Here is a 12,221-nt window from a genome sequence, read left to right as displayed (position 1 = left end):
GAAAGCATATAAATGAGAAAGTAGCTAAGACAGTCTTTCACCTTGCAAGCCCGTATGGCATCGAGCATGTTTGTTATCGAGAGACCTCATATCACATCCTACTGCTCCTGGTACAAAGCTCCCCAAATCTGTCAGCAAACTTTTCATTCCTGCCTGACCCCTTCCTATGTGGCCCTTCATGAACACGCTGAAGAGTTTGATGGAAGTCCAACTTATGTTAAGGGAATTGTTTTAATGGTTTTCCAATAGGTGTTGAGTGATATTTTCCCATTTCATTAATTCTCCAGACAATTTGGTTTGCTTGTCTTTTTGTAGCAGATTCCCACTGGAACCAAGTTCATTTTCTAATGACACTCTTCCCTACTGAAAAACAAATCTTGATTTGGATATAGCACGAAGTATTTTGCAGACATGTGTCCATTTCAAGAACTTTTTCGACAAGAGTACAGCTCGAGTCTTCCTTAAAGCCCTCTCCTAGGAGTTGACAGAAACAGATTCAAGACCTCAAGAAACCTGGGCTTTAGAGGTTTTTGAAATAAGGGTCTCGCTCACATCCCAGTCCAGCTCCCTTGACTCTTTGCAGTTTTGGGGTAGGTGATTGTCTCTTGGCACATCTTCAAGGCTCTCCTTGTATTCCATGACAGAAGCCCAAATTTCAGAACTTCAGAATTATTAGCAAAATTAAATCAGTTGTTTTCAGTTATGTCTCATCAGTATGGAGATGGAAAATGTGCTGGGGCCTTGCAGTATGCTAGCCCAAACCGTGATGGTATTCATGATTCATGATTTTTTTATATTAAATATATGAAAGTCTTTTAGGAGAAAAGAAAGGTCAGTTTCAGGAAGGGGAAAACACTGAGGCCAGTTATTTCTGGGCTACAAAAACAAGATTATCAACAATTCCCCTGAAAATTTATTTTCAGAAGCTGTGAATCAGTTTTCCAGTAGAAACATACAAAATAGTGGAAGACAATCCACTCCCCCCTGCCCCCCTCAATTTCCTTTAATAGGAGTTATTTGAATCCCTGTTTGCCTAGTGGGACTTTCCAGCTTACAAAATCCTGGAGAGTACATACCAGAGGGAGCCATGCCACTGCTTGCTCTATAGTATTTCAAGGACTAGTCAAAAGTGGGAAATTCTAAAAATGTTTATGAAAACTCTTGTTTCAGTTGTGTATGGTCCTTTTCCATCCAGACCTTCTGGCATTAACACAGGAGTTTCACTTCTCTCTAACCTGTTCTGCTGCTGCTTGTGATCTCCAAAGTCACACTTGAAGAAATTAATCTTCCCGCAGATGCCAGCTGTGCGATTTGGGGTAGAGCAAAGGTTTGTTTGATTATTTGCACTGACATTAAGGGATGCAAGTCCTCTTTGGGGGACATGGGAAATGGTCCTCTGCAGTGGAGAGTCCTTGACCTTGCTCAGATGAAATAAGATAGTCTTATTTGCTGTTTGGTTTGAAGAAATAAAATACTCCTTTTTACCCACAGCCAGTAATAGGCAATAATGGCTCCTACTGTGGCTTAATGGTCCAGATCTGCAAGATACATATGCTTGAGTCTGATGTATTAAAACAACACTTTCCTTAACATGTCCCTGGATGACTCCTCACCTTGTGGGGTGGGACATGTGAGGCTATTCTCATGGGTGAAGTACTATATGGTAAATCAACTTTTGGGCAAAGGCTGCCTTGCTTTCTGTGTTGAGGTGGGACCAGTTGAGAGAATCTGCTGCTGTTACTTTGCTGCTCTCTGTGCCATCCCCTCCTCCTCTTGCAGTAGCTCTACCATGTGCTATTTTATTTTCATTGAAATCTAAGGTTGTGACCTGAAAGCTTGGCTGATGGTGCACTGCTTCTCTTTTTCAGAGTTGTGAAGTTTGCTACTTGTTGCCTAATTTGAGAAATCTCCAATGACTGAGACCTTACCGACTCTCCCAGCAGCCTATTCTCATTGTCACTATCCTACCTCATGTCTGTTTTGAATCTTCTTGGTGACAGTTTAAGCCTGTTACTTGTATATGATAAAGTAATGTAATATTCTGTCTCTCTTTGCAGCTTCTTTTTTAGGCATGTATTTGAAGATTGTTGCCCTTTTTTGTCTCCTCACGGATCGTCTTTTCCCCCCTCAGCTCACACAGCTTTCCTTCACCGATCCATGCTTTCAGGATCTCTGACCATTCTTGGTCCTGCACTCTCTGGAGTTGCTCCACTTTTTCCTTAAGTGTAACATCCAGAAGTCAGCATACTATTCCTGACAAGAACTTCCTATGTCTTTTAGGCTACAATTCTCTTTACAGATCATAGAGCGGTACTTGGACTTTGTTGTGATAGGTCTGCCCCTTAGTCCCCAAAGTTTGTTAGATGGTAATTCCTTTAAACATGTAGCATTTGTTTCCTAGCTTGAGGTGTACTAAATGCCTAGCACCCAGTTTCAGTTCTGCTAACCATAAGCTGACAGGACAGGCTTGCGAGCTCTTTGATTCCGTATCTAAAGAAAGCAGGGGTGATAAAGGGCCATTGCTCTGGAGATTTTAGTATTTGTTGAGTTAAACATTGCTGAGCAGTTCAGGTTCCCCACCCTCATCATGAATGAATCTGGAAGGAATGAGTTTGAAGTCTTGCTCGGGTTGACTATAAACCTTTATTATACGTGGGATGTTCCTTGTGGAGAGGGGGAGGCAGTTGCCTCCCAGACGAAATAAGCAGAATCCATCAGCTTACTCACTGCCCCAGCGAGCAGGGCGTGATGGGAGTAATTCAGGGTGCCTGGCACCTGCTGGAGCGGGGAGGCTGGCTGGCAACCATAAACCCACAATCAACCTTGATGACTGCCCTCAGTGCAGACTGTAAATAACAAAAGGCATTTATTTTATTTTTCCTGCGAGGAATGGGAAGAGCGGTGACAGTACACAGAAGGAATTAAAACCACCATCTTGCTGCAAACAGGCGGTGGCATGCCCTCCCCTGTCACCACTGCCGATCTGTTCCTGAGCTTTTCCTAAAAATTTGTACTCAAGCAGAGCTGGCTTATGTCTTCTTCCCTTACCTTGCCCTCACCGCAAGAAGCAATGGGTATATGAGCAAATCTTTACAGAAAAAAAAAAAAAAGAAGCAGAAAATTGCTGAGGCTGAGGATAAACACTTAAACGCTGTTGACTGTGTAAGACCACCGCCTGCTCCCCCCCCCTTCCCCTTTTTAGCCTCCTTTTACAGCTATGTCAAGGCATGCAACCATGGGTATCTTCACAACTTTATTGAAATTTTACTTTAATTTTAACTTTGTTTTTATGACATGTTCCTGTAACTGGTGCTTTGTTCCCGGTTCAACCCCTTAGCCAGGATCCATAGTGTCTTTTTTTTTTTTCAGCCATAAGGGGTGTGTACTTGAGCTATGGGCAAATAATCCTCAGTCAGGTTGTTAGTGACTACAAAGGGTATCATAAAATGCTCGTCGAAGAAGTCACCCATGCAACATCATCATCACAGTTGGAAATCCCTGGTCCTGACAGAAGTCACTGGAGTCCCACAGCTGCAAGAGAGAGGGTGAGAGGGGCTACGACTGTGTCGCTGAGACCTTGTGCTTTGTCTTGTGAGAGATTTGGTCACCTGGCCGTACTGGGCCATTTTTTCTAAACTTGGAAAGTAGGTTGAGTGGTCCTTTTCAGTCCTTGCATGGACAGTGATTAGAAATCCCAGCTGCTGTAGATGCAAGCTGAGGAGTAAAAGTCACCAACTCTGGAAATGCTGGACCACAGAAACCCAGGGGCTGCAGGCTCAGACTCCATTGGCTCTACGGATGGGTACTGAGGGTTTCAAACTGTTTGTGTGCTTTATTTTTCAAAGCTGATATTCTGGAACAATTCCAACACTGAGTTTAGTTCAGAGTCATTGGATGGACAAAGGAGGAGAGCCTTTAACTCTGAGGCTGTTAACTGTACATTTTTATATACGGTACATTGTTCCTCAGTGGACAGTCACAGAACCGTAAATTGCCACATACAACTGTCCAGGTCCTAACAGGAATATCTGACAGCTAAATGACATGTGAGATTGGGATAACAGTGCCCAAAGGCAGAAAATTAAGCCTTCAATTAACTGGAGTTGCTTTCCCTCGACTAGATTTTGAAGAGCTGTGATTTGTATCCCTCAGCTTACTTGCCTGGGTGTGACCAGCCCTGCACTGCAAACTCAGCTCTTCTGGTTAAATGCTTCTGCTCCTACAGTGTTTGGAGTTTGTACTGTAGAATGCAGTAAAACGCATGATTCATGTTACAATTAAAAAAAAAAAAAAACAACCAACAAACCAAACAACAAGGAAATGTATATAAAATGTGACTGTTTGTAATGGTAGAATTCATGTTTGCAAGTACTTTTATGGAGAAGTGTTTATCCTCCCATAAAAGAGAGGTGCTAGATGGGTGTACAATGAATTCTCAATTATCCACGAGCAGTTTATCCAGGTTGTGGATTAACTGTGCCGCAGAGGCCCTGACACTTTGCTGGCACTGTGTAGGGGGGTCCATCTGTACTCATGCGCTCAAGCACAGTGTTCCAGGATTGAGTCCAAAGCTTTAGCGAACTCTGTGTGGCAACACCTTAGCGTGCCCTGGCTCCAGCAAAATTTATCCTTGTGGTTGCAGTGTTGCAAACATACCGTGAGTTGCACATTAGCTAATACACCCTTTTGGAACAGAGTGGAGAAATACCTAAGGGATTGTGCAAATGGCAGGTTGTATCTGGCAAAGCCAGGGCTGAATTAGAGCTAATAAGTCTGGCTAAACTTTAGTTGACTCTATCTGGAGTCAATCACAAAGCTGACCGGTCTTCACTTTCAATATATGCAATGTGCTAAAAGATACGCAGGCTGTGTCTAAACTGTGTTTTTGGGAGTGACTCTGTGCTTCCAGCTCTGGATGACTCCCAGAGTTTGTCCCAAGCACCTATTGATTTGAAACCTGGAAATGTAGCAGTCCCTTTCTCCCTCTTTTGTCTTACTCTGGGCAGGAGAATGTCCCTGCTCCCCAGGTGAGATCCAGTACACAGCAATTAAAACTATGCTAGGTGCACAGTGGATGTGGTGGTGCATTTGAAGTGTGCTTGTCACACATAACATAGTTTTCTGGAAATGACCGTCCAGCACAAGTGTCATCCATTCTGCCAGCACAATCCAGCATGTACCACCATGAAGTCCATGACATTGGGGAAGTCCATGAGTGCGGGAGGATTTGACCCAGCAGTTTGCTAAAGCTAAAACCATTTATGTTTATGCTTTAACTTAGCACTTTTCCACCTTTTCGGCTTAAATTCTCCATCTTTATATGGTAATGAAGGAAGTGAATATGTCATAAAAACGTCAGAGGGGAAAAAGCCATAGATGAGTCACTGAAAATATTGATAAGATCACTGATATGGAGCTGATCCATAGCTTCCAGCCTTCCTGTTTTTCTATGCCCACTCCTCTTGCAGCTTCTCAGGCCCAGCTATGCCCCTCCTCGGTGTTCGGAGGGGGACCAGAGGGATTTCTTCACCTCCCTGTAGCGAGGACATATGCCAGAGTTGCAGAGTCCCTTCCTCACCGTGCCAGGATGTCACAAAGTCTCTAGCACCTACAACAACCCCTGACAATCCTCAGAGCTACTTATAGCAGCAACCAAAATGTCTTATCACACCCCTGCCTTGGTGACAAATTAAAACTGCAATTTGATTATTAACATCTTTCCAAATAAAGGGCTGGATCTCGCTTCCCCTGCTGCTGATTGCAAAACCGGACTTGACTTCAGTGGAAGCAAATCTGGCCTCAGGGTATATTCAGAGAAAGTAAGTAGCAGCTATTTTCCCAGTGTTTATTTTACATTTCAGGTTCAGGCATTTCTAAGTGTGGTTTCGGCTGGACTTTGTATAGCTGGGGTTGTGACTAACAATAATAACAGGCGAAGTTGTGACTTTGCCCCAGCCCCGGAACAAGAGGCCGCCCTGTCCCCAGAGTCATGCAGAAGGCACACGGTGACTCACACCCTCGTAATCCCTCTGCTGGGTTTCCCCTCAGTCCGCAGGAAAGGAACTTTTTTTTCCCCGTCTATACTTGGTGCTGCACATGGCCCCACACATGCTGAACCCATAGCCGTGAAATGTGCCGAGAGTGCGACTGCGCCGAAACCCACAGGTTAGAGGGTTTAGCGCCCGAGGGAAGGTAAGCACCGGTATTTAGTGGGAAACTTGGCACCGTTTTATTCTGCCTGCAGCACAAACCAAACATGCTTCATGGTGGAAGGCAGCACATTGGGGTAAGGACTCCATCCTGCCACATTCCCCAGCACAGGTCCACCACAAAACGCATAGCCTGAGCAGTGACTTCAAGGTGCACTGTGATTTCAATCCACTCCCTTAGTTTCCATGTTACGGTGCAAGTTCTGTATGTTGGCCAACTGAAACACAATGTGTCACTGGCCCTTTCTTCTCTAGCAATCTCACGCATCAGCCTTATTCGTTCTTTAATTAAGCTATCTCCTTCCTTGCAGAGGTACTGTCCTCAGGTGATGCTGTCCAACAGATCCTAACGCATGTTGGCTTCTTGTGAGATTATGGCTCTGGAGCATTCATGTAAGGGCAATCTGGAGTGTATCTGTGCGATTAGTGATGGTGAAAGACTCGGAAAACTTCTGGATATTTTGAAAGCTTCTGTCAAGGCAGCCTGGCTGTGTCATTCCTCCATGTCATGTTCAGAGCACCTGAACTTAATTATGGTAGCCTGGACATCAGGAGTTTCTTGGACACAGCTTTCTTCCAAGCAAGGACACGTTAGTGGAGCTTCCCCATCTTTCTTACCTTCCACTGCTCATCAGGTCCACTGTTGTCTCTGATGGACTCATATTTAGGGAACTGCCTTTGCAGTTGGATTGGATTCCTTCCACAGTTTGGGTATCTCTGTGTTAATGGATAGCTAGCTTTGGGGGGCACCTGTATTTTACTTACATTAAAGTTCCATGTTTTCTCACCAAAATCTACATGGGCTCATCAAGTGACAAAGTCTCAAAGGGCCACATGGAGGTCTTTTGCCAGGCACACCCGTGCTTCAAGATAGCACAGCACTTCCAGGATATCAGCTTCTCTCACGACTGAAGACCAATCGAGATTGGAGTCAAATCTAATCAAAGAAGATATGGCTTTTGGTAAAATATTCAGCTGTCGTCCCTTGAGATAAAAATTTTGATTCTGTTGACCCTTTTAGTTTGATTCTTAGAATTCTTACTTAGGCTAAACTCCCACCATCGCATAGTTCAGAAATTATGCTCTACTGTTGCTGGTCAGCTAGGAAACATAACCAGTCGGGCAGAGGATATCTCTGCCATACAATCACAGCCGTGACCACTGTGACACGTGTATACCTGAGATAGCTCCATAACCCCGAAACTGCATTTTGATACCTGCATGCAAGAGGCAAAAGTAGCCCTTACGTGGCTAGCAAACCCCTCACTGTCTACTTAAACTGCTCCCCGCATCCAAGCAAGCAAAACTACCTCGAGCAACCCTACTCCACCTCACTGACTAGTTACGTGCACGGTTCATGTGTTGGTGGTCTGTGCTGCAGCTCAGCAGTGGGTACGCAGTGATTATGGTTTCAGTACGAAAGGTTCACCCGCTAGCGCAGGCCATAGTCATCTTTTCTTAGCCATGCCACCAATGCACAAATGCATCATCCTTGTCCTTCACACCCGTTGCTGGTTTCCTACACAGCTTCAGCTCAGTCTCTGAAACAAAGCTTGCTGACTCCGCTCTTGGAGCAAGGGCATACTTCTTCAATCTTCTCTCCAAAAAAGGTAACAATGCACATATTTGGGGAAATACCTATAATCTAAATCCCTAGGACTAACTAATTCAGTGTAGTGGATCATACAGGGACACTTTGAAAGTCCTTGAACACTGCGTACGTGGGAATTGACTGAGGGATTGGTCTTGTGCCGGCACCCTGAGTAGGTGTAGGCTTTTTTTCCATCCAAAAAAGTTGACTATGTAGCCTGTCAGAACTGGGACTAGACTGCGGGTAAAAAACATTCCCAAGGTTTGTGGTTAACTCTCACAGGAAGCCAATGGTGCTATGTACTTAAATCAATTTAAACAAAAAAAAAAAAAAAAAGAAAGAAAGAAAGGTCCCAAATAAATGTCCCTGAAGTTCACAAACTTGAAGTGACTTTGCGTGAAACCGTTTCACGGCCCAGGCATTCTTGGCTGCCCGTTTCATGCTCAGACCACATCTTCCCCCATGCAAGAACGGCCCTGCGGTTCCCGCTGCCCGAGGGGAGCTGGGGGGACAGCGGGCTCCTGCGGGGGCAGCTGATGGAGGGGGCTGCAGCTCACTGGCAGCGCTGGAGCTGTGAGAGCCTCCCCGGCTCTGCTGCTGAGGGCACTGTTGGCTCACGGCGCACGTTATCTTCTTTCAGAGCTCCTTCTCCCAGTACATAAACAAATTTGTTTTTGTTTAAAGACTTTCCCACACGAGTGTCTGCCAAGTTCAGAGGACTGCTCTTTGAGATTGATCTTGAATTTTTTTGGAACGGGAGATGAGATTATATAATAAATTCAGTTAGTCTCAGCGAGGCAGTTGGGAGATGCTGTTTCAGACTGCAACGTAACAGCCAAAGGCATTAAGAGAAATAAAAGAATCCACAGAGTGTAAGTGGGGAAGGAACTCAATTTTCAATTTAGTAAGTCTAATTTGGAAAGAGATTCACAGAGGAATCATCTACACGCCAAAGAATGGATGAAGCATTCTCAAAACAGTAAACCTGAATGGATTAATTTCTCTTAGAATAACCAGCATGCCTTTTTTTACTACACAGCTTGTTGTACATCTTGTTGTGTATTTGATATTCACATAATAGTCAACTGGTGATTTAGAGAATTATCACTGTTTTATTGCTGTGACAATGTTGAAATTCCTGTTGTTTGCCAAGTAGCCAGGCATCCTGATACTTGTTGTCCAGTTCAAGTCTTGGTCTTCTAAATAATTAAATACCCCAAATGCAGCAGTTTAAAAGAGAAGTGCAAGGGAAAGAGATTCCTTTGTCCTGTTGAAAATTTTCTGTTTCCACACGGTGCAGAACCTTTTCAATTTTAGCTCAGCAATGCAAAATTTTCAGAGAAATTGAAGTTCAAAAGCACTGTGCGGCCAAGGATCCGGCCTGGCCTGGGACCGCATGGAGGCAGGCAGGCTGCATGCTGGTGGGGCTGGCTGCCCACCACGGATTGTCTCCGTGGTTTTGGTGGAATTGATGCAGTCGGCCAATGCAGTCAGCCGAACTAGTGTTTTCTCATGGGAATGCTGCTGGCAGTGAGACTGAAACAGGAGGGAGAGCTGTCAGAGCAGCATCCCTGAGAGAGAGGAAACTGCTCATGTACTCTCTAACCCTCCAACCCATCTCTAACCCATCTCTAACCCTCCTGAATAGTGTCTCTGATGGCCAGTGAGGGTAGGTATTGCTCTGCAGTGGGAGAAACTATGACAAAATGTACAGACAATGCCAAAACTGCATCATTTCTTGGGTATCGTCCTGCCTCCTTCGTGCTGCCGTAGTGTTTCACCCATAACCGGTTCATCCTCTCATCTGTAAAGCACACAGAGAATTAGTACAGCAGCAGTAGTGGCAGGAGGGGCGCTTGGTCTTAGGAAGTAGTCCTCTATAAATAAATACAATAAAAAAATATAGTAATCATTATGATACCATCTAAGAGGCCCACGGGAAAAGAAATTCATTTTATACTTTGAGAATTTAATAAACTGTATTTGTGTATTGAGCAGGGAACTACATCAGTTTTACAGTTGCCTCATAGTTAGTCATTTCTTAAAATAGCACTTGATTCTGACTACAGAAACTGTAGAGACTCTTGGGAGATAAAAGATCTTCCAAAAACAATTTATGGACCATATAACAAGTGGTCTTTGTCAAATGTGTAGCTCAAGTTTTGAGAGAGATAATTTCAAGTTTTCTCCGCTTCCCTACAAAACTAAGCTTGTTTTCATTTATGTAAGGTCTTTAATTCTTACTGTTGGTACAGGATAGAAAGTGTTCAGAGCTTGTGTCTTTAATTACTTAACTTTTTTTTCCATTGGATTTTGTTTTCCATGTAAAAAACAAGCAGCTGTATTCTGAAAGATAAAAATGAAGACATGTTCATTACATGAAGCTTCCATTTACTAAGGTTTCCCTTAGTGGGAGAAGTGGTTTGACATGAATGTGAGAGTGACACCTCCCCTTTTTATCTAAAAAAAAAAAAAAAGACATTTATTTTTCAAGATGGATGGAAAGGTGTTTGGTGTTTTCTGGCCACGAGTTATCCTAATAGTGATGCGATGACTGGAGAGGCAGGAAATGTGGAGGAAGGACAAGGAAGGCAATCCACCTGAGAAGAAGATGCCAACATCCCAGTATAGTGAATTATCTCTCCTTTAAACGGGGGAGGGGGAGTAAGTTCATTTGGGAGGAGCGTGCCCCTGTGCTATATAGTCCATAGTTTCCTCTCACGGGTGTTTTCAAGATTACTTAAATTAGCCAGCTTCCTTGAGACTCCTAGGTGAGGGCTCACACCAAACGAACGCAATGTGAAAACTAGGGTTAGTGTTAGGGAGAATGGGTCTGTGCTGTTCTATAAAAAGCTGGGGAACAACTTCTGCTCTGTCACTTTATAGAGGGGGAGAAAAACTTCTGCAGTTATTAGGTATTATTTACACCGAATGGCCAAGGCAAGTAGCCCTGCACTTCTTTTTGTAATGAGACACGTCTGCTTCCTTTAGATGCATTAATTTATCTGGAAACTGCTAACAAATACATAGAAAATCTGAAAAGCAAGACAGGCCATGAACTCCTTTCCACTTTTGCCCTTTTTAGTGTGGTTAGAGAAAAATATTTTAGAGCATCTGTTTCCCAAATTGCCAATCTGCCAATCTGCTCCAGTTGTAAAAACTTACTGTGTTATGCATCATCCCCTTGAATCAGAGCTAATGAAACTTGACACAATAATACAATCAGATACAGCCCCAATGAATAAAACTGTTGCCTTTCTCAGAATGGTTACTCCAAGAAAACAAAAACTAAAAGTTCATGCCCCAGTATTCTTCTGGACCCCATACAACAGGAATGTTCAGAAGATGCTTTTAACGATCGTTCCTGCTTCCTGAGCAGCACTCGTACTGCAGAGACCCACAGACAGGATCAGACAATACTGCAGTGTCATGAAAAGGCACTTCCAGAGCAATATACATCCTCATGCTTTTAACTGCCCCCAGAATTTATTAGTTAACGGATCATCACCTCCTGCTGTCGCTTTTGGAAGTCTCAGTCTTTTGATCATGCCATCATGTTCCTGAAATGCCTAAGAAAATGGAGGCTCTTCGTGCCTGCTTGGTTTGATGAGCACAACGGTCCTGAAGTGATCCAGTGCAAACCATCCATCATTTTTGGCCTGCTCACAGTGTAACAGGCTTGTTCAATTAAATTTTATCTGTACTGAATGTCAGGACACCAGGTCTAGCTCTCAGAGCCCTCAGAGATACCTCTGAGCAATAAATCTCAGAAATGACATGACGGAAGTCAATGGGGCTGACCCTCCTGCTCCACTGACATCCTGGTACCCAGGGTCCACTGAGTTACACGGAGTTACTACTGATCTGTAGGAATGAAAAAGGAGGGATGCATCTTTGCTTTGAGGCTATTACTTAAGCAAAACTGGAATGACACTTATGCTAGCAATGGTGCCACAGCTGGGTATCTCACACAAGAATTTAGTCCTGAAAAACACAGATTTAGGTAGCAGCAAATATTCATGGATTAAAATACTGATTGATTGATTGATTGATTGATTAAAAAAATGATGAGAGCAGCCCTGTGGAGAGGGACTTGAGGCTACTGGTGGATGAAAAACTGGACATGAGATGGCAATGTGCACTTGCAGCCCAGAAAGCCAACGGCATCCTGGGCTGCATCAAGTGTGGCCAGCATGTCAAAGGAGGTGATTCTGCCCCTCTACTCCGCTCTGGTGAGACCCCACCTGGAGTACTGCATCCAGCTCTGGAGGCCTCAGCACAAGAAGGACGTGGACCTGTTGGAGCAGGTCAAGAGGAGGGCCACAAAGATGATCAGAGGGCTGGAACACCTCTCCTATGAGGAAAAGCTGAGAGATTTGGGCTTCTTCAGCCTGGAGAAGATAAGATTCTAGGGAGAACTT

This window comes from Vanellus vanellus (genome assembly GCF_965231255.1).
Source record: "Vanellus vanellus genome assembly, chromosome: 2".
NCBI lineage: Eukaryota > Metazoa > Chordata > Aves > Charadriiformes > Charadriidae > Vanellus > Vanellus vanellus.
Note: the sequence above shows the minus strand (reverse complement) of the source record.